A 24,093-nucleotide genomic window follows, 5' to 3' on the forward strand; every position below is an offset into this window, starting at 1 on the left:
AGTTCTGGTCCCCTCTTCATGGGGTGAGTGATAACATAAGATTCAGAAAGTCTCAACTTTCTCAACTTGAAAGAGCAGTATTCTTTCTGACTCAAAAAATTTTCTAAGATTGAAGATTTGAATGTGTATGTAACTGTTGCTTTCCCCGAAGAAATTGTTATTTATGGCCTCTTGCTGCCTTGATTCTACAAAAACTAGTTTAAATTGTGCTCTCTCTGAATTATTTTAGTTTGGTAAATTATCTCTTTAGATCTACAGTCAACATTTTAAAAATTTTAATATAATAAATGTTGATGATTTTGTAAAGATCAACATTACAGAAGAGTCAAGGAAAAGTGAAGGTGTATGCCACTTTCTCACAAATTCCACTCCCGAGGGCTAATTCTATAAATAATTTGAAGTGGATCTTTCCAGGATTGTTTTTCTCTATAGAAATGGAAATATAGGTGTCAGCACAGACACACTCTCTCTGTCTATCACTCTCTCCCTAGGATTATTGAGCACTTACTATATGCCAGAAAATGTGCAAAGTGCTTTGCAAACATTATCTTGTTTAAACTTCACAATAACTTTAACAAATAGGTATATTGTTATCACCATTTTGTAGATGAGGGATATGAATTGGTACTAAGCTTGGTAATTTGCCCAAAGGGGGTAGTGTCAGGATAAAAATCTAGGCAGCCTAACTCCAGAGCTGGCAATTATAACTTTATGAATTCTCCCTATGTACCTGTTAATACAGAGCCTCTCATATATGGACCATTTTATTGTTCGAATAGAATGGAAAGCTCAAGAACAATAAAATTCTATTGTTGCTAATTTTCATTTCACTGAAACTAACAGTTATGTCTTGCTTATTTGTTTTTCAATAAATTGATTGTCTCTTCTATTTATACATGTCCAGCTCTCAACCGAGTCTTTTTCAGTTTTCTTAATTTTTCCTGCCTGAATCTATAACCCAAAGTTTAAATCAAATACCAGTTATGCCCCGCCCCACCAATTCTAAAGGAAAGACCAGATAATTGTGTTGGACTAGAATTCCACCATGTTGAATTTGTTTGAAATAAAGATCTCTACTCTGATTACGCCTGTAGTAATTAAATAAAATCTTTACCAAACATCTCTCTGATTTGTTACCTTCTCTGGATGACAGCTGCAGGGCCTGGTTACTGCTTCTTTTTCACTGACACGGGCACAGAGCACAGATGAAGCAGTTAATTGTCTTTCTTCCTTCTCTCACTCCTCCCTTCCTTGTTTCTTTCTATTTACTCATTTATTAATTTAGCAGCTATGTGTAAAGTTGTTTTGTTTTAATATTAGTTTATTTATTTGGCTGCACCAGGTCTTAGTTACAGCATGAAGAATCTTTTATTTGCAGCATGTGGGATCTAGTTCCCTGACTGGGAATCGAACCCAGGCCCCCTGCATGGGGAGCTCAAAGTCTTAGCCACTGGACCACCAAGGAAGTCTTGTTATTTTATTAGTTGTTATGATGAATACCACATGAGTAGGACATAACCCTATTCTTGCATGAAACTTTATAATCCAGAAGGAATGTGAGTTGGGAAGGTAACTTAGAGCTAATTACTCATCAAGCTATCTTTTGAGAAGAAGGGTGGAAGGAAAGTGCTACAGCATAGGGAAGTTAGGAGAAATGAATTTTAATTTCAGTTTTTTGACTAACCTAAATGGCTTCAAGCCATAGCAGAACACTTAATTTATAGGATCACAGGAATTTAGAGTAGGAAAGACCTCGGACCCTTTAATTTACAGCTAAAGAAACAGAGGTTTAGGGAAGCCCATGGTCTGCCCAAGGGAGACAACTGATTTGTTGTTGATTATATATTGGCTGCCAGGTCTCTTGATTCTCAGACCAGAGAGCTCTCCATTATACTAAATCACTAATAAATACGTGGCAACAATCTCAAGTAGAAATTAATCCATATGCTAATTAATTAGTTTTTAAAATGTGACCTGATCAATTTTTTGGCCAAATCAGCTTTTTAAATAAACATGTGAATGCTGTTGGGCACACTTGAAGGAATCTCGGCATGCTATAAAATCAATGCCCCCCAAAATACTTGATATTTCTCTGAAATTTGTTTATATATTCAAATATCTGTTCATGTATTCAAATATTCAAAAATTATTTGTCCACTAGCAATAGGAATATTGATATTGAGCTCAAAATATTGGATTCAACATTTTACCTTAATTATCAGATCAGAGAGTGCATATATAAAATATTATTTATAGCATGCTTCTTCCCATGTGCAGTTTCTACATCAACAAATTTTTTTTTTATAGTCCTCTTGAGAGATGTTGGAAAAACTTGATTTTGTTATATTATCAACAACTACTGCCAATAACCAATCATCAATCAAAGTGGGGAGCACTCTGGTTAAGCAGGTTATATATCATTGTTTCATTACTTGCAGCCCCTTAGGATTTTTTTTTTTTTTTCATGATTGCCTATGCTTGAGCTTGATCTGACAGCATGACATTGATTCTGTTGTTTAAAAATCTCTGCCTTATTAACTTGTATAATGTTACCATTATATCAGCTTTTTCATAATAAATGACCAAAAACCACTGGCCAAGATTCATGTTAATTGCTGGGAACTTCCAGGCAAAAATCTGTGATTATGTAAGAGTGAATAAAATGGCTTAAGGTCCCCCTCATCTACGTCAGACGCCTGCTGCTTATCTGTAGCTATCAAATGGCCAAGCACTGTTGTTTCAGACAATTGAAATGCGTTGACCTCTACTGAGTTTCTGTGGTTAGGAATCTTATCTGAGCTGTCATTATCAGGCTTCATCATCTAAAAGCCAGTGGTCAGATGAAAGCATGGTGAAGATGACTAATTAGAAGAGGCAGGTGGATGACATCAGACAAGCAGTGTTGCCAGATTGCTCAATGCTGAACTCATCATTTCATGTTCTACAGTGGTTAGTCTTAAATAATATGATGGGAATATCCCCAGATTTCCAATTTCAAGGCTAAAAGCATGTAGTCCAAATGGCCTCTTTCTATAGCCACTCTTCACACACACTTAATCCCAAGAGCTGATTTAGCAAAACACCATGGAGAGCAGGAATATGGACTCACTCTTTCCAGTTGAAGCCCTAGTGGTCATCTCACAGATGGGGTCATTTGCATGGGCATCAGTTGAAAGGCCTCCATCCTAAGATGACTTAACCACAGCAAAACCATTTGAAGAATCTCTTCCTGACATGTCAGGCGTGGCTCCTAAGGACTCACCAAAGTCGTAAATGAAGAAAACAATTGTGTCCTTCTGATATTGCAGCTGCTAAAGTGGAGGCACTTGGTACTTAAGGTACCACAAGTAAACCCCAGAGAAAACTCATCTCCCTTACCTCTCAGACTCAAGACTGCATTTGGCATCTTTGATAATGCTGTATCTCACCAAATCCCCATCTCCTGAGACTCTTTTACTGTACTCATTGAAATGCGCATTCAACCACAGGCCACTTCTCAGTTCACGAACTCTTCTGAAAATGTTCCCATCACCTCCTTGCTCTAAAAGCAGTGATTCTCAACTTTGACAGCACACTGGAATCATGTGAAGCCTTTTGAAAAAGTTCCGATTCCTGTCTTCCAATTCTGGTGGTTGTTATTTACTTGGTGTGGGTGTGGCCTGACCATTTGCAGCCAAGTTTGCAAATCACTTCCCCAAGAGAACCTGGCTCTTCCCTGAAGACCCCACTTCTCTAAGAGCCCTCAGAAGAAGTGAGTAAGTATCTCACCCACTCTCCTTAGGTTTCTCCTTGTTCCACATCACCACTTCCAAATCATTCTCTCCCCCTTTTCCTTAAAATGCCCTAGCTTTGAATCTCATGACAATATCAGTTTGTATCTTCCTGTTTGCAGTGGTGCCATTCACAACCCCAGAGCATTCACTCCCCTTCCGTCCTTGAAGATGTGAGCTCCTGGTTTGCTGTTATGCGCTCTAACACTGACTCTGTCAAGTTTCTTGCTGATTTCAGCATTCTCTTAGATGATTATTCTCATACCCTGACCTCCCAACTCCCCGAACTTCTCTCTTCTAATAATTCTGTCCTCCATACTATTGCAACCCCTCACTTCCATGGTCATCCATAGTGCTTGTCATTATTACCAAAAATTGCAACCAACTAGATCCACTGATTTTTATCACATAGTCACTGCCCTTCACACACCCTCCCTACATGTGCCCTTTTCCTTCTTATCCAGCTTCAAATTCAGTCGCATACCATCCTCAATTTCATGCCCCTTCTCTCACTTGCTTGTATTCTCTTGGTCAGATCACGGCCTTGGTTAAATCTAATTCTCGGTTAAGCCCCATCTCTGATGTTCTCGTAGGCAGAAAAAACACATCATGCCAACTGATCTCATTTTAAAAAAGTTTTTTTAATTGATTTGGCTGTGCCAGGTCTTAGTTGTGTGCTGTGGTAGCACGCGGGGTCTTTAGTTGTGGCGTGCAAACTCTTAGTTGTGGCGCGTGAGACCCAGTTCCCTGACCAGAGATCGAACCTGGGCGCCCTGCATTAGGAGCATGGCGTCTTAACCACTGGACCACCAGGGAGTGCCTGATCTCAGTTTAAATTCATGATCCCAGGCTGTTAATGTTACCAAGAGATCACACTATATCCCTCTAGTCCACCCTTATTCAGTACAATTTAGTAACTTCTCTCATAGCAAATCCTTCATACATTTCTCCTCTTGCTACCCAGCCCACCAAGAAAATTGAAACAATTACAGAAGGGCCACCACAATTGCCCACCTTCCCTGTACACTTACTGTATCTTTGTCCATATACACGTAACCTTCTCTTCTGTTACTAGAAGTGAACTGTTTGTGTCTCTAGTTAACACCAAACCTCTTGACTTATCCATTAGATCCTATCCTCTCTTTATGAACTAGGACACAGTTCCAGCCTTTTGCTGACCATTAATGTCCTCCATACTAGCTCTTTCCATAAGCATGCAAACATACTGTTATTTCTACCATCATAATAAAACCCTCTCTTGACTCCTATAATTCCTATTTCATTTTCTCCTTCTCTCTATAATAAAACTCAATGAAAGAGTTGCCTCCAATAATCTCTTCTTCGAAATGAGTGGCACTCATTTGAGCCCACTTCAATCAAGTTTCTGCTCCTATTACTCCACTGACACCTCTCTTATCAAGCATATGACTTCCCTGTTGCTAAGTGCAATGGTCAATTTTCATTTCTCATTTTCTCTGATCCATCAGCAGCATCTGACACCTCATCTTTCTCTCCACCTTGAAAAATGCTCACTTTGACTCCAGAAAACTCTGTTTTGCTCATTTCCCTCCAACCTCTCTAGCTGCTTATTCTCATTCTCCTTTACTGTTCTTCCTCCTCATCTTCTCAAATTCTCAGTGCTAGAACTTTCCCCCAGGGCTCAGTGTTGGACCTCTTATCTTTTCTATCTAAATTTACTTTCATCATGATTTCACCCAGTTTCATGGCATTAAATACCACCCACATACAGGTGATTCCAAACTGATAACTCCAGACGTTTCCCTTGATCTCCAGATGTATATCCAGATGCCCACTGGATGTTTCTCTGTACTTGAATGTCTAACAGCATCTCATGCATAATGCAAAACTACATTTCTGGAGTCTACTTGTCTACTTAGCTCCCCAGATCAGTAGATAAAGGACTGCTGACAAAAGAAAAGATCTCTGCATTTTCCCTGTACACTACACCACTGTCAAAACAGTAAAACTAAAACTGGCTTGGAGTTAACAGAAATGGAATGAAAGAAGACACAATGACATTTTAAAATTTTAGACAGTTATTCTGCAAGTATTTAAGTGGCAATACTTAATACATAGAGGTTCTGATTACCATGAACAATGAAAATTATTCAAAAGAAAATAAATGTCTTTTTTTTTATATAAAAAAGAGTTTTGGTTTTTTAAATCCTTTAAAGATCCTTTGAGTATAGTGACCTCTTTTGCTTGCAAAGCATGTGAGATCCTAGTTCCCTGACCAGGGATCGAAGACACATCCCCTGCACTGGAAGTGTTAACCACTTAACCACCGGACCATCAAGGAAGTCCCTAGAGTCACCTCTTTTAAAAGTAAATAAGAAAAAGTGTAATTAAAAAAGATTGACTTTTTCACATATGCAAGTATAGTCCTAGAATAATTTAAACATTGTGGTACTAAAATAGAGAAATTAGTAGCATAAAACGGAGAAATCTATGGACTAAACTCTAACTCGGAAATCGATTTAAATATTATACTATAGGATAAACGTGATAATGGACATGGGTCTGAGTAAACTCCAGGAGTTGGTGATGGACAGGGTGGCCTGGCACGCTGCAGTCCATGGGGTCGCAAAGAGTCAGACATGACTGAGCGACTGAACTGACATGAAAGTGAAGTGTCTCATCTTAAACAAAGAGGAATTCCAGATGGATAAAATATTTTAATGGGAAAACTGGGGCAGGGGGAGTACTAGAAGAAAATTTGAAAGAAATCTTTCATAATCTAAGAGTAAGTCAACCTAAGTTTGATACAAACCAGAAGTCATAAAAGAAAAGACTGATGTCCTACTAATAAAAGTAATAATTCTTCATGGCAAGACATGCTGAAAATAAAGTCAAAATAAAAATAATGAGATGGGAAAATATTTTACTTACTCATTTCATAGGCCAAGAACAAATTTCTTTACTAGCTAAAGTACTAGTTCTAATAGGGAATGTTCTATTAGGGAAAGATGTTTTAATAGAGAAAGATGTTCTAGTGTTCTAATAGGGAAGATTTTCAAGGCATATTTGATATCTGAAAAAGGCCAGTTGCAGAATGGTGTATATTATATGCTCCATTTGTGTAAAAAAACAAGAATATATACATACTTACGTGTATTATACCTTTTTCTAGCTTTTCAACCATGTGTGTGAATTAACTGTTCCAATTTTCAAATAAAATATTTTTAAGTTACCTAGATTTACTGTGGTGATCATCTCACAATAGACATAAATGTCAAATCATTACATTGTACAACTGAAACCAATACCATGTTATATGTCATCTTACCTCAATAACAATAAAAATGAAAGATAATAAAATTATCATACAAGAAGCATTTTTAACATAAAATTTTAAAAATATGTAAACTTTACCCCTAGAATTATGTTTCTGTACCTGGTCTGATTTGGGACCTCAGGTTTACCTGATTTACTGAATCAGGTCATGGCTCCATGCATACACTTATTTTATAATTAAAAGGTGATTCCTGAGCATGTAATTACAATCAGACTCCACCTTGGAAGAGGCAAAGAAATGACACGATCAAAATAGAAAAACCTCTGAACACCTGGACAGAACAGAACTTCTCTCCCAAGAAAGTCCTCAAGGAAACATGTGAACAAGTTATAACAGGTAATGGAATAAGCTTTTTAGCACAAACTTGTAGGTGTTTGTCTGCAGAATTGCCTTCCCTGCTAAGGACTTTCACTCCATGTGGAAAAATATTAAGAATAGAGTAGGACAAAATCAATGTATACAATTAATGCAATGCTCCCATTAGCCAACCTTAAACACATGGAATGTTAGTTCCTTTTAGATCATTTGCATAACACACAATGAAAGAGAATAGTCCTCAATAAAAAAAGGCTCTCGCCATTACTGATGACAGAAAATGTTCAGGGGACTGCAGATAAGTCTTTAGGGCAGAATCACAGACAGGGGATGCAGCGAGAGATGAGCCTGAAGAGGTTAGCAGACGCCCTTGCAAGAAAGCCTCTCAGAGCAGCAGGGGGTGTGTGAGTGTTTTCAGCAGAGAAAAGACTTCACTGATGAGTGTTTTAAAAAGTTCAGGCTAGCCGTAATGTGGAGAACTGTGGGTGACAAGACAGCCGGAAGGGAGGACCAGCTAGCAAACCTTGTGAACGGCGGTAAGGATGCTGAAGTGAGGTATTAGTGGTGAAGGTCATGTCTCTGCAGTTATTTCAGGTCAGGGACCCTGTGGCTTTATTCCTCCCCCTCGCATTCCCTCTACTACCCAGGCAGGATTCCATGATTGCCTGTCAATTATTCCCTGGTCAGTTGAATCAACTGTCATATGGTGGCAGATAGTCCATGGGAAGGACGAGGATGTTGATCCACTCTCTGCTGTAGAGGACAGTGGTGTGATACTATGGCACGAGGCAGTGAGACTCAGGAGGATAAGGAACCTTAGGATCACTGTGCCTTGTCTCATAGGTGAAAAGGGGGACCCTATTTCCCTCCCCCCTTAAGTAATTAGAGCTCTGGAGAAGGGGAGAGGGAGGGCAAGGTTCACAGCTTCCTGTGTTCCACTCTTCGGTGATTCAGAAGTGCCTTTTGGTCAGGACATGTAAATTTCTTTTCAGGAGACATCTGCCCAGTTATTTTGCAGCCAGCGAATCTGGCATTTCAGGCTGGCATGTTAGACCACAACCACCTACAAACAAGTAGTATCAGATATTGCAAAGATAAATACTCAGGGCTCACACTCTGTAGGCAACACTGATCTTATCTGCCCACAAATGATCGTCGTTTGTAAACTCAAAGCCAAGAATTTACATTCCATTTTTTTTAAAAAGGCGTGCACATTTTGATTGTTTCAGCACACAGTTCGTCTTACACATTATTTTCAGGTTTTAAAAAAAGATAAAAACCATATGATTATCTCAATAGATGCAGAGAAAGCCTTTGACAAAATTCAACACTCATTTATGATTAAAACTCTCCAAAAAGCAGGAATAGAAGGATCATACCTCAACATAATAAAAGCTATATATGACAAACCCACAGCAAGCATCACCCTCAATGGTGAAAAATTGAAAGCATTTCCCCTGAAATCAGGAACAAGACAAGGGTGCCCACTCTCACCACTACTATTCAACATAGTGTTGGAAGTTTTGGCCACAGCAATCAGAGCAGAAAAAGAAGTAAAAGGAATCCAGATAGGAAAAGAAGAAGTGAAACTCTCACTGTTTGCAGATTTCATGATCCTCTACATAGAAAACCCTAAAGACTCTACCAGAAAATTACTAGAGCTAATCAATGAATATAGTAAAGTTGCAGGATATAAAATTAACACACAGAAATCCCTTGCATTCCTATATACTAACAATGAAAAAACAGAAAGAGAAATTAAAGAAACAATACCATTCACCATTGCAACAAAAAGAATAAAATACTTAGGAGTATATCTACCTAAAGAAACAAAAGACCTATACATAGAAAACTATAAAACACTGATGAAAGAAATCAAAGAGGACACAAACAGATGGAGAAACATACCATGTTCATGGATTGGAAGAATCAATATTGTCAAAATGGCTATTCTACCCAAAGCAATCTATAGATTCAATGCAATCCCTATCGTTACCAACAGTATTTTTCACAGAACTAGACCAAAGAATTTCACAATTTGTATGGAAATACAAAAAACCTCGAATAGCCAAAGTAATCTTGAGAAAGAAGAATGGAACTGGAGGAATCAACCTGCCTGACTTCAGACTCTACTACAAAGCCACAGTCATCAAGACAGTATGGTACTGGCACAAAGACAGAAATATAGATCAATGGAACAGAATAGAAAGCCCAGAGATAAATCCACGGACCTATGGACACCTTATCTTCGACAAAGGAGGCAAGGATATACAATGGAAAAAAGACAACCTCTTTAACAAGTGGTGCTGGGATAACTGGTCAACCACTTGTAAAAGAATGAAACTAGAACACTTTCTAACACCATACACAAAAATAAACTCAAAATGGATTAAAGATCTAAACGTAAGACCAGAAATTATAAAACTCCTAGAGGAGAACATAGGCAAAACACTCTCTGACATAAACCACAGCAAGATCCTCTATGACCCACCTCCCAGAATATTGGAAATAAAAGCAAAACTAAACAAATGGGACCTAATGAAACTTAAAAGCTTTTGCACTACAAAGGAAACTATAAGTAAGGTGAAAAGACAGCCCTCAGATTGGGAGAAAATAATAGCAAATGAAGAAACAGACAAAGGATTAATCTCAAAAATATACAAGCAACTCCTGCAGCTCAATTCCAGAAAAATAAATGACCCAATCAAAAAATGGGCCAAAGAACTAAACAGACATTTCTCCAAAGAAGGCATACAGATGGCTAACAAACACATGAAAAGATGCTCAACATCACTCATTATTAGAGAAATGCAAATCAAAACCACAATGAGGTACCATTACACGCCAGTCAGGATGGCTGCTATCCAAAAGTCTACAAGCAATAAATGCTGGAGAGGGTGTGGAGAAAAGGGAACCCTCTTACACTGTTGGTGGGAATGCAAACTAGTACAGCCACTATGGAGAACAGTGTGGAGATTTCTTAAAAAACTGGAAATAGAACTGCCATATGACCCAGCAATCCCACTTCTGGGCATACACGCTGAGGAAACCAGATCTGAAAGAGACACGTGCACCCCAATGTTCATCACAGCACTGTTTATAATAGCCAGGACATGGAAGCAACCTAGATGCCCATCAGCAGATGAATGGATAAGGAGGCTGTGGTACATATACACCATGGAATATTACTCAGCCATTAAAAAGAATTCATTTGAATCAGTCCTAATGAGATGGATGAAACTGGAGCCCATTATACAGAGTGAAGTAAGCCAGAAAGATAAAGAACATTACAGCATACTAACACATATATATGGAATTTAGAAAGATGGTAATGATAACCCTATATGCAAAACAGAAAAAGAGACGCAGAAATACAGAACAGACTTTTGAACTCTGTGGGAGAATGTGAGGGTGGGATATTTCAAAAGAACAGCATGTATACTATCTATGGTGAAACAGATCACCAGCCCAGGTGGGATGCATGAGACAAGTGCTCGGGCCTGGTGCACTGGGAAGACCCAGAGGAATCGGGTGGAGAGGGAGGTGGGAGGGGGGATTGGGATGGGGAATACGTGTAAATCTATGGCTGATTCATATCAATGTATGACAAAAAAAATAAAAAAATAATAATAATAATAAGAAGAAGAATGAGAGAAAAAAAAAAAAAGCTTGGTTTTTAAAAAAAACTTACATGTATGTAATTCATATCATACATATATCGCATATTAAATTTTTTCACAGTTCCAGGATGGCGGGGATTATAATGTTCCACTTCAGGGCAGACCCATTTAAGGCTCAGAAACAGTAACACCACTATTCAAGGGACATTCAGTTTCATTGGTCCAATTGTTGATTTTGAGCTCATTAGGCCATTTCCTACATCTGCTCAGGGACCTGCAAACACTTGGTTTATCACTGATTTTCCTCCTAAATTACCTATTCCCCACAGAGCCTTGGACTTGCAAATGTGCTTTCATTACTGCTATTTTTAAAAGGCAGAGGGGAGAGCAGAGTCTACTAAAATTTGTGCACATTGTTCCTTGTTTCCTTTCAGGCCCTTGATCAGGAAATGTTTAACATGGGAGTAAGTATTGCCAGGGATTAGTGGCTGCTGCTTGGAAAGGTTGATGGAAGTTCTTTCCTGCCAGTACAAAAATATACATCATCAAAGTGCAAGACTGTGTCCACAGACAGGATTACATGTGAGCTGAAAAGACCCAGGTGACAACGTTTTTCTTGAATCAGTCCATATTCTTTCTTTCGCTCATGCACTAATATCACCATGAAATGATTTCAACAATTCTCATCAGTGCCCTGATTTCTCTTTTAAATACAGATGGTTTGGAGACAAATAGCTCTCTGTTGACAGCCGTGTGACTTGAGTCTCTCTGAGCCCTTCCTGTGTTTTGAGACTGGTCTATGACTGGTTGACGTGATGCTTATGAAGTCAGATTTCAAATCCCAAGTGAGCCAGTCAACTTTGCAAAGAAAAATTCTCCACATGTTGTCTGTCCTTGAAACTCCATCTGGCAAACCTGAGGATGCCAAGGTCACTCGAGGTTCAGAACAAACCCCCTAAACCATCACCACTGCACCAGGAAAGGTCTCCTGAAGGTCACTGGGGCTGAAACAAGGGAAGATGATGAGGAAGGAAGTGCCTAAGAAAGGCCATTCTTTATCCACTAAGTCTTTGTCCAGTGAGTTTCAGAAGTATCACCAGAACCGCTCAGAAGAGAAGGGGGAATAAAAAAGAGGTTAGAGGCTGTCCAGGGAATTTGTAAAGTGCTAGCAGTTATAAGCAGTGCTGCTACAGTGACATCGCATTAATCTGGACACCATCAGTTTAAATTCAATTTGGTATAGTTATGCAGCTGTGCTTTTGACTCTTAAAAACATTTAATAACTATAAAAATGTGTTATATGAATTTATAAACCAGAAAAAAAAGCACCTAAACTTTAAGTGATGATTTTACTCTACTTTTCATGAAAAATGTTTCCAATCACCAGTTAGACGATGGTATTGGCATCATCATGAGTGGATTCATTAGAAGTAATTGCAGCTGTTCAGTTTGTTATAATTATACCGAGAAGCATGAAAAAAGAGCAAGATGCAGGTGAGGAGATAAAGCAGTCTCCTGATGATAGGGATAGAGTAGGATAATTAGTTTAGAAATCCCACTAGGGGATTAAAGACAGTCGTGATATTTTAAGGGAGTTTGGGAGGCTGTAGGCTAATGATCTGGAGAAGGAAATGGCAACCCACTCCAGCATTCTTGACTGGAGAATCCCAGGGACGGAGGAGCCTGGTGGGCTGCCGTCTATCAGGTCGCACAGAGTTGGACACGACTGAAGCGACTTAGCAGCAGCAGGCTAATGATCACTCAAGAAAAGAATCCAGTATACCACCTTGAAGGAAGACCAGGTACAACCAAGTGCCAGACACACTCAAGTCCAAAACCCTGATAGTTAAAACACAAGACAATGGATATGGGGTCTGAATCTTGTTACATGAAATCAGGGGTCTAAAGGTTCTTGAAGACTAGCATTTCTGCATGTAGCCAAGACAGGAGTGTAGATGAAAAGAGAAAGAAATTAGGTGAAAGGGGGACATTGTACTCAAACTGAGATGAATTACCACATTTTAGCATAGGTTACGGTGTTCAGTTGCTTTAGTCATATTAAGCTCTTTGCAAACCTATGGACTGTAGCCCACCAGGCTCCTCTGTCCCTGGGATTCTCCAGGCAAGAATACTGGAGTGGGTTGCTGTGCCCTCCTCCAGGGGATCTTCTTGACCCAGAGATCGAACCAACATTTCTTTTGTTTCAGCTTCGGCATCAGTCCTTTCAATGAATATTCAGGGTTGATTTCCTTTAGGATTGACTGGTTTGATCTTCTTACTGTTCTAGAGACTCTCAAGAGTCTTCGCCAACATCACAATTTGAAAGCATCAATTCTTCCGTACTCAGCCTTCTTTATGGTCCAACTCTCACATCCATACATGACTACTGGAAAAGCCATAGCTTTGACCATAAAAACTTTTAAACATAAACCAAAGTGAACAAACTAGTATAATGAAACACTATCCACCTCTTTATATACTTTTTTTTGGGAGGAGAGACTGAAGTATGTCAAAGGGTACGTCAGACCCTTTCACCTAGCAATAAGGGGCTGAGGATGATGGGGTTTTCAGGGTACTATCTGGTCCCCAAGTGAGAGACAGTTCTGTCACCAATATTAGCTTGCACATCCAATTAGAAAATGCATAAAGTAACACAGGGCACAAGGTACTGTGAAAGGTAGAAAACAAAACCACAAAGTCCACTGTCCCCTGATATTTCCTTGGAATATCCTCACTCTTGATCACTATGCTAAAGGTTCTGCCAAAGCCAGTCTCTGGATTTAACATGAAATACTTTTAGAAAAAAAAAATTAAAGTGGTAATCCACTTAAAAAAAACAACTATATTTCCCAGTTGGGACTAAAAGTAACTTTCAAAAAGCATTTATCAAGGGCTTTACAGAGTCTATCCTCTAGGAATTTGTAATTTAAGATTGTTTTTAAAAAGAAAAATGTGGATGAGTAGAAGTTTTGTTAAAAATAGTCAAGCGAGATAGAAAATGATGGAAGTGAATGTGTCTATGTGAGGAGATTGGAACCTGGATAGGAGGGAAGGAGAAAAGGGAGTAGGCATGTAGTCAGGAGAAGACTGGAAAATAAATGACCCAAATATTCCATGTGCAGACTCCCTGGGGGATGGAGACTATGCTGACAGACAACAATTCCATGTCTAAAGAAGCCCAGGAACTCTGGTTATTTTACCTCCTCTTATGTGGAAAGTGGTCATGTCCCCAAGTTGCAGATCGTGGGAAGGCAGAGAGAAAGATTCAGGGATGGGAGCGGGGAGGGGAAAGAGGTGTATAAATCAATCTGGGAAGAAGGTAGAATCAAGTCAACAGAACTAACCTTGATATAAAAGGGATACTTCTCTCTGAGTGAGGACTTCCCTGGTGGCTCAGATGGTAAAGCATCTACCTACAATGTGGGAGACCCGGGGTTGATCCCTGGGTTGGGAAGATCCCCTGGAGAAGGCAATGGCAACCCACTCCAATATTCTTGCCTGGAAAATCCCATGGATGGAAGAGCCGGGTAGGCTGCAGTCCATGGGGTCGCAAAAAGTTGGACATGACTGAGTGACTCACTTTCCTTTTCTCTCTGAGTGAAGGGGAAGGGGAGAAAGGGAAGGTGGGGATGGGGGAGGATGGAGAAAACTTGAGAAGACCTCCATTGTGTAAGTTAGAGAGATCAGAGCATCCAGGAGTTATGAATCAAGGGAGCAAGGGACGAGGTGAGGGGGAATGATTGGGGAAGACATCTGTGTCTAGCACCTACAAACCTGTTCAGGTGTTCCCTTCCAAGACAGACCAAAACATACAGTAAGCCTCCCCACACCCCTACTCTCCCCTCATAGCCAGCTCCGCCGTCTTTCCCTATCCACGAACTTCTCAAGAGTAAAGTTGGCCCGAGCACTTTGCTGGTCAGACACCAGCAATCTGACACCAACACTCACCATTCCTTTAAAGCTGCACTTTTTGAAAGATGGCTCAAGAAAGGTCTGCTCTGTAAGTCTTCTTCCTGAAGTGCTCTCCTTGGCACCCACAAGGCATCAGGTTCAGGTGGTTGAGGTCTGTCTTGCTTTAACTTTAATCATGCCCTCTCTTCCTTTTTGGCCAGTTCTTTTCTCTCTCCCCATCTTTTTTTTTTTTTTTCAGTTTGCCATGCAGTAATTTATTTAGCAATATCTATTATTAATTTCTGTTTGCAATTGGATTAGATACGTAAATATATCCATGCCTTGCAGTGTATCAGGATGATAAGACAAAGCAAAGAAGTGGCTTCCAGTGAAGTACACTGTATAGGTTTCATGCGAATGATGGCCTTATGAAGTTAACTATGCAAAGCAATTACTTTGAGTTACATTGAACTGTCATATTGTACCCTGTCTTAATCATAGTTGTTCTCTAAGGAAGTGTCTGTCTTTGGACTTGACTTTTTCTTTTATTCTCTATCCCTTGGCTTCAACTACTATCTCTCCAGGTGAGGGTCCTGTTTGTTGCCCCATATCTGTGATGCAACCATTACATGTGGCTATTTAAATTAATTACATTAAATAAAGTTTAAATATCAGTTCTCCAGCCATGTTAGCCATATTTCAAATACTATGGCTAGTGGCTACCACATAGGACAGGATAGTTACAAAACATTTTCTTCTTCATATAAAGCTCTTTGGGATACCACAGGTCTAGACCTTCTCTCTCCTCTGAACTTCTGACCTGTCAGTATTCTGACATCGTTCCTGGAATCACATCTATTATGCCCCAAATCTTACTCCATTCAATGCATTTTTCTCATTACAGTGATCTATACAAACTCTGATTTCACTGAAAAACAGAGAACATACTCTAAATAATTGAGAAATATTTACATAGGTGAGTTGGATATTAAGATGTACTTTGTTTACAAATGAGATCAGTTTCACTAAAAAAAAAATACGGGCTATAGTCATTTATAGGAGAACTCTGTGTCTTTCACATGCTACTCCTGTATAGTATTTTCCAATGTCCAGAGTGTCATAAATAATAAAAGATTTATTGTACAGGGCATTTTCTTTATTAATTTTTTTTACATTTCTCATAAAATCACCCTTCTCCCCTATAGCATCAATGAGTATCTTATTCTCACTGCAGAGAAGGCAAATTTCTGATTCTAATAGGAGCACTAAAAATATTCTGCCTGACAATGAAAATCAGCGGCCAAAGCTCTTTGCCAAAATACTAACAATACTCCTGGATACATGAGATTCTGAAGCATCACATTCAACAAAGATCAGATCTGGTCCTGATTTTAATCAGAGAGCAACCTGTCTCTTTGCTGCCTCCTAAACTTAGCAAAGACATACCATTCTCAGCATGCTGACCACTTTGGTGGTGTGAGATTTCACTGGGCAGCCTTTCTCAGAGTGACCTCAGCCCCAGATTCTAAAGATGGAGCATATTAAGTACAGGTGAGTCATCAATTTCAAAAGCCAGCAGAGTAACTAAAAACCTCATTCTTCAGAAGCACAGAGATTCTATGGGAAGTCCTACCATGTGACAAATGGAATTCAGGAAAAGAAAAGCCATCTCTAAACAAAGAAGTGATAAATGATACTCTTGTAGGATAAGCCTGTCTTGCTTGGGTGCTCTTGGTAATTCCATCTGAACTGACTATTAGCATTCCCAGTGGAGTTATGATATCTCTTGTTAAAGATAACAGAAAGGTAGAATCATAGTATTGTAGTAGGAATATCATAAACATTTGGGACCATTACTATTAAATCAATAACACTGTGTATACTATGAACCCATGCTTTATATAGTTCAAAGTCTTTTGCAGACATTAAAAATAATAACCTTATGACTGTCTCATAGGGCATGAGAAGGCAATGGCACCCCACTCCAGTACTCTTGCCTGGAAAATCCCATGGACAGAGGAGCCTGGTAGGCTGTAGTCCATGGGGTTGCTAAGAGTGGGATATGAAGGAGTGACTTCCCATTCACTTTTCACTTTCATGCATTGGAGAAGGAAATGGCAACCCACTCCAGTGTTCTTGCCTGGAGTATCCCAGGGACGGGGGAGCCTGGTGGGCTGCCGTCTATGGGGTCGCACAGAGTTGGACACAACTGAAGTGACTTAGCAGCAGCAGCAGCATAGGGCGTACAAATATTAGGATCTTCTGAGAACGATCACTAGTTAACAGTAGATAAACAAAGATATCCAGCCCTTTTCTAGGTGCAATGAGCCTCATGAAAGGAGCAGAAGACACAAACCCTTCTCTCAAGCTGTTTCAGGCAACAGATATAAGTAAGTACATAAAACACGTTGGAAATGTGTATGTGATGGGAACTAAAAGAAATTTGTGTAAGGTTGGGGGAGAGATTAATAGGCGAAGCACAGAGGATTTTTAGAGCAGAGAAAATATTCTGTAAGATGCTAATAACGGTAGATACGTAACATCATGCATGCTAAGCCGTTTCTGTTGTGTTTGACTCTTTGCGACCCCGTGGACTATAGACTGCCAGGCTCCTCTGTCCATAGGATTCTCCAGGCAAGGATACTGGAGTGGGTTGCTGTGCCCTCCTCCAGGGAATCTTCCCAATTCCAGGGACCAAACCCACATCTCTACATCTCCTGCATTGGCAGGCAGGTTCTTTAGTGCTAGCACCACCTGGGAAGCCCACATATCATTATACATTTTCCAAACCAATGTACACACCAGAAGTGAGCCCTAAGGTAAACTACAGGCCTTGGGTGATTATGATGTGTCCTGTAGATTCATCAAGTGTAACAAGTGTCCAACCCCACCGGGGGATGTTGATAGTACAGAAGGATATGCATGTGCGGTGGGCAGAGGGCATATGGGAAAATCACTGTACCTTCCTCTCAATTTTACTGTGATCCCAAAACTGCTATAAAAAAATTAAATCTTTAATTAAAAAAGGAAAAAAAGAAATCTTGACTAGTACATGAGGGAAGTATAGGGTAGAACAAGGACAAACACATGTCCTCAATTTTCCTAAAGATCCTCAATATCTGTTCTGTAAGTAGTCTTAAGGTGGAGAAATATAGAGAAGCCAGGAGAAAAACACTGGGATGGTAATAGTATCTGAGATTGTACATGTGAGTGTCTAGGTCAGAGCTGGGGAAGAATTGGAGACTGCCTGGTTTGATAGGCAGGGTCAAGTTAAGAAACATGAAAGATAAGCTTTCATGGTTAAGGGGAGGCCTGTTAATAAATAGATTTTTACAAACCAGTCTGATCAATTTAGATTTCAATCTGATAGGGTCTAGAGATCTCTTGTAAATTCCTAAGCACCTGCATGACATGATCAGAGAAGCACTTCAAAGAAAACAGTCAAAGAAAATAGTTGGCAGCAATTATCTGCTGATCTTTTGCTCCCCAACCCTCATACTTACTAAGTGATACAGACTAGCTCTCCACTCCAAATCCCACCATCATCCTAGGAGGTTTCAACACTCACGACTTTAGCCAATATCCTAACTTTACCATTCCTTGACCTCATCCATTCCAATTGCCTTCACTTCCACTCCCAGGACTGCAGCCAAGACTGTACATTAGTAAAACCCACACCGCACAGAAAATTTAAGTGTGAATAGCTCAGCTTCGTCTCTCCAGCCCTCTCTGGCCCATCCTCCCGTGGATGTGCTCACTCTTCCCAATGTCGCTTCCTTGCTGGATGCTGTCTTGCCAACATACTCCACTTCTTTCACTTCTGTCTCTCCGCTGCATCCACTGGGACGACTTCAGCCCCAGATCCAGACTATAGCGCCCCTGTACACTCGGGCATCTAGACGGCCACTGCACACACCCGGTCTTTCTGCTGGCTGAGTCCTCAACTCCACTCATTAGTGTTCCTGTTTGTCCACAATCTGCTTCCTCAACATTCTCCTGGGTAGCAATGCAGCTGTTCATCATTATCCTTAGGACCATGACCTGGCCTTGGTCTTGCTGCTTTCAGTAGCATATCACTTTATCTTTTCCTTGCTGAGAAAACTGTGGCTTTGGGCCTATCTCCCTCAGTTGCCCACCCTTTCTCTACGAATGGTGCATTTATCCCCACCCATTCTTCTTCCTTCTCACTGTCACAGAAGAGGAAGGCTATCCCTACTTTTCAAGGGCAAACCCCAAGGTCAGCCCCCAAACCATGTTTTTAATTCCCTCCCTCCTGCCGTCTTTAAGACTTTGGTTTATCCAAAATCCTTGCTGTTTGCTGTATCTTTGACCCTGCTCCTTTTTGGCCCCATAACCCTTTAACCCATAAAACACAGTAAAGTCTGTTTCACCATTCAAAATACTCCCTTCACTTGAGTTTCCTTCTAGCTGTCGTTCTATCTTTCTCCTCCTTCATTACCTAAGGTCTTCCAAATAGTATCTACATTGGCTGACTGTAGCCACCACCACAGCCCAGAAAGTGGGAAGTACACAGACAGGGGTCTTCCCAGGTGGCGCTAGTGGTAAAGAACCCACCTGCCAACGCAGAAGACGCAAGGGACGTGGGTTCCGATCCCTGGGTCGGGAAGATCTCCTGGGGGAGGGCATGGCAACCCACTCCAGTATTCTTGCCTGGAGAATCCCATGGACAGAGGAGCCTGGCGGGCTACAGTTGGACACGACTGAAGTGGCTTGGCACGCATGCACGCACGCACACAGACAGGGAATAAGCTACAGCTCAGAGTCAACGCTAATAAGGTCAAGTACCTAACATTTCTCCGCAGGACTTTTCATTCAAGTCACACTGTTTTAGTCTTTTACTTTTCAATGTGTACATGTTTCACTTAAAGCCCTGAAGTAGAGAAAAGTAACATGGTGATTTCAAAGTAGGAGATCAACAAAGGGCATACTCCGTGCCAGACAAATGATTTACTGTTGTGTGAAAGAGAAGAGAAATTTGCCTTATTTGGCTGTGTCCAAAATAAAAAAAAAAGATCTGATTAACTCTTCAAGATAAAAAAAAATTCTACTTTCTATAATAAATTCTTGGATTTTCACTAGAACATGTTACTCTATTTCTTTAACTTCCCTTCACTTCTCAAACCACTGGCAGTAGACTTCTACTCAGTGAAACATCCCTAGCAAATATTCCCCATGACTTCCAGACCTGAAAACCCAACAAACACCTTTCAATCATATCCAGCTGAAATTCTCTGTTGATTTGACTGACACAATTTCTCTTTTCTTCATGACAATCTCGACTCCTTTGGCTTCTGCATCCTCCACTCCTCTAGGATCCCCACATTTCTGACTGTTGTTTTTCAGTCCACATAAGACTGCCTTATTTGTGGTCTCCAAACAGAGCTGTAGCTTTGCCTCCACCAAATCCTTTTCTACAGAAGGGAGACCATTCACAATGAACACGACCCATACTTGTCCACCTGCTGTCTGTCTGATTCTGTGAAGTTAGTTCCTATGCTCCTCTGTGCCTGTCCAAGACCTACAATTCTTCGAGATCTAATTCTTCAGTGAAGCTTTTCTTCACTCATCTCCTGGGATTTACACAATCTTTCCCATGTTTGTACTCCTTAATTTGCTTTGCAGCAGGGGAAGAGATAGTTAGATAGTATTACTAACTCAATGGCCATGACTCTGAGCAAACTCCAGGAGACGGTGAAGGATAGGGAAGCTTGGTGTGCTGCCATCCATAAGGGTGCAAAGAGTCAGAAACGACTTACTGACTGAACAACGACAACAGCAATTTGCATTGCAGCTACCCTACAAAATATTTATTCCTATACATTCTCATCTGTCCTACCAGATCAAGAGCTCTTTCCTCATGACTGCCATGAGGAAAAACCATGCCAAAAACCATGCTTGGCACATAGTAGGAGCTCATCAAATTTTAGCTACGAGTATTATTATTACTCACTTCTGCATTTTTCAGGCTTCCAGTAGTGCAATGTTTCTTAAATATTGCAAGCTCAATCAATTTTAAATTAGTTAATTAAAGCCCAAAGAATGAATGGTTTCCCTGGTGGCTCAGATGGTAAAGCGTCTGCCTGCAATTTGGGAGACCTGAGTTTGATCACTGGGTCAGGAAGATCCCCTGGAGAAGGAAATGGCAACCCACTCCAGTACTCTTGCCTGGAAAATCCCATGAATGGAGGAGCCTGGCAGGCTATAGTCCCTGGGGTCGCAAAGAGTCGGTCATGACTGAGTGACTTCACTTTCACTAAGAATGAATAAACTTTGTTGGTGAGAAAAAGAGAGTGGACAGAGGGCTCATCTATAGAAGGTAGTAGAGAGATTAAAAAAAAAAAAAAAAGAAAACAAGTAAACAGTTAAGAAAATGGCTGGAGCCCCAAAAGAAGAGAATAAAAGAAACTTCTAACAATCCACAAGCATATTATCTATTTCATAAATTACCTTGGAAATACAACAACGTCTTCTGCCAGGCATCCAGATGAAGTATTGTGTGTGGTGATTGCCGCTGACTCAGCCTGGTGAACACCAAAGCCCAGGAGAATGCTGGTGATAGGGATAGAATATGGTATTGATGCTTTTGAGCTATGGTGCTGGAGGAGATTCTTGAGAGTTCCTTGGACTATAAGGAGATCCAACCAGTCAACCCTAAAGGAATTCAGTCCTGAATGTTCATTGGAAGGACTGATGTTGAAGCTGAAGCTCCAATACTTAGCCATCTGATGCAAAGAGCCAACTTGTTGAAAAAGACCTTGATGCTGGGAAAGACTGAAGACAGGAGGAGAAGTGGGCAACAGAGGATGAGATGGTTGGATGGCATCACCAACTCAATGGACATGAGTTTGATCAAGCTCCAGGAGCTGGTGAAGGACAGGGAGGCCTGGCATGCTGCAGTCCATGGGGTCGTAAAGGGTCAGATATGACTGAGCAACTGAACAACAATGGTAGTTATTACACAGGTGGCTGTAGAAGTCCCAGGAGGAGACTAGAGACAGAGAGGGAAACCTAGGAGACTTGGGAGACCACTGTAAGTTAATGGTCACTCAAGAAAGCTGTTGGAATGTCATGGAATGAAACAGGCTGGCTTGACTATAAAGCCAAAAATAAAAGTATGAGATATGCCCCAGGCCATTAGATGGAAGAAAAATGTCACCACTCTTCTACTGATTTAAATACTGATTTAAATCAAGAGATGGCAAATAGAAAGGGAAAAGGTGGAAGCAGCGACAGATTTCCTCTTCTCGGGCTGTAAAATCACTGCGGATGGTGACTGCAGCCATGATATTAGAAGACGGCTGCTTCTTGGCAGGAAAGCTATGACAAACCTAGACAGTGCGTTAAAAAGTAAAGACATCACTTTGCCGACAAAGGCCTGTATAGTCAAGGGTATGGCCTTTTCATTTGTCATGTACGGATGTGAGAGCTGGACCATAAAGAAGGCAGAATGGTGAAGAATTGATGCTTTCGAACTGTGGTGTTGGAGAAGACTCTTGAGAGTCCCTTTGACAGCAAGGAGATCAAACTGGTCAATCTTAAGGGAAATTAACCCTGAATACTCATTGGAAGGACTGAGGCTGAAGCTGAAGCTCGAATACTTTGGCCACCTGATGCAAACAGCCAACTCATTGGAGAAGATCCTGATGCTGGGAAAGATTGAAGGCAGAAAGAGAAGAGGACGACAGAGGATGAGATGGTTGGATGGCATCATCGATTCAATGGATATGAACTTGGGCAAACTTGGGAGATGGTGAGAGACAGGGAAGCCTGGAGTGCTGCAGTCCGTGGGTCACGAGTCGGACACGGCTTGGTGACTGAACAACAACAATGAAAATTTTTGTTTGACCTCAGAGGGTCTGACACTCTCCTGCCTGATACATCCCTAGCTCCTCCTTCGTATCCAGAAGCCTCACTCCTTGAAGAAAGTGGTCTTCCCCCTCCCCGTTTCCTTTGACTATAAAACTGTAGCCCACTTAATCCTCAGGGCAGAGCTCCCCAACCTGCCCACTTGCATCTCTTACAAGCATCCTATATTAATAAATCTATATCTTGTCTATTACTTTGCCTCTTGTTGAATTCCTTCTGTGTGACACAAAGCACCTGGCCTCAGTAAGTCCAGACAGCAGATCAGTGATCTCAATTAAGTGATGGTGGGTTGGAGTCCCATGCAGCGTTTTGCCCAGGTCTGAGTCCCAGCACGTGGGTTCAAGTCCCAATCTGAGGTGCACTGTTTCAGGGGTGCCTTGTTGAGTTACATTATCTAATAAGCCTATTCTCTGAACCTCCTTATACACAGGTAGAAGAGAACTACCTACATAGACAAGAAGGAAAAAAATGATGAAACCCAATTTGAGTTTTGTTTTCCTAACAGTATTTGAGCAGCTATGTCAAGGGAATTTACCATATAAAAAAGCTAGCTATTTTTTGCATCAAGAAAAATCATTAGTATTCTGTTTTTGAATTGTCCTACAAGAATATCCTTCTGCCAAGTATTCTGTATTATGGCTTTTTGATGTGAGTACTGTTTCCTTTGAACTTTGGTCGTTTTTAGTTCAGCCAAATTGACTGGCTTCTTAAAAGTGCTATTTTTGGACAAATACAAGGGGAAATTAATCAGGATGCCCAAATGATGGCCTGGGAGTACTATTTCATTATTTTCAGTTTAGTCTGGGAAATATGTAACCAGTTTTTCACCCAGAGAGTAAAAATATTTCAATTTATTAGAAAGTACATGTTACTGGAAGCAGAAGTGTAATCATGGAAACTATTCCAGCTGCTTCTATTCACGCAAAGCCGTCTGACATTGTGCTGAAATGACAAGTTTGCATCTGCTAAGGTGTGGCTTGAGAAGTCTGCAAGGCTGTCCCTGTTGAAGACCAAGGGCACGACGTCACCAGTTCCACACAAGACTCCTTAAAATGCAAAAATCCCTGCGAGCGGCAACTCCATTTCCAATGTACACCTTTAAGGCGAACTTCATGAGTTCCCTGGACACCTCCTTACTGGCAAAAAGCAAGCAACCAAGCAGCAACAACAATAAAAACCCAGCAAGTTTGCAAATTTTGCAAACAGCCAGTGCTAACAATAAAGGTCATTCTGTCCATAAGGTTGATTCGACAGATTCCCACAGATTACATGCAACAGATTCCAAAGGCCACAG

General features: G+C 40.6%; 1 protein-coding gene and 1 long non-coding RNA gene across 5 annotated transcripts in view; both read right to left on the reverse strand.

Moving 5' to 3' along the window:
- FILIP1 (filamin A interacting protein 1) overlaps nt 1-24,093 on the reverse strand; it is a 215,525-nt gene that overhangs the window by 89,765 nt on the left and 101,667 nt on the right. The gene's annotated exons all lie outside the window — the stretch shown is intronic.
- Nucleotides 14,620-23,888, reverse strand: LOC122685613. Its single transcript, XR_006338480.1, has 3 exons — nt 23,878-23,888; nt 19,081-19,085; nt 14,620-17,568 (listed from the first exon to the last, which is right to left on the reverse strand). It is a non-coding gene; the product is annotated as an uncharacterized LOC122685613 (long non-coding RNA).

The sequence above is a fragment of the Cervus elaphus genome, chromosome 28 (genome assembly GCF_910594005.1).
Source record: "Cervus elaphus chromosome 28, mCerEla1.1, whole genome shotgun sequence".
NCBI lineage: Eukaryota > Metazoa > Chordata > Mammalia > Artiodactyla > Cervidae > Cervus > Cervus elaphus.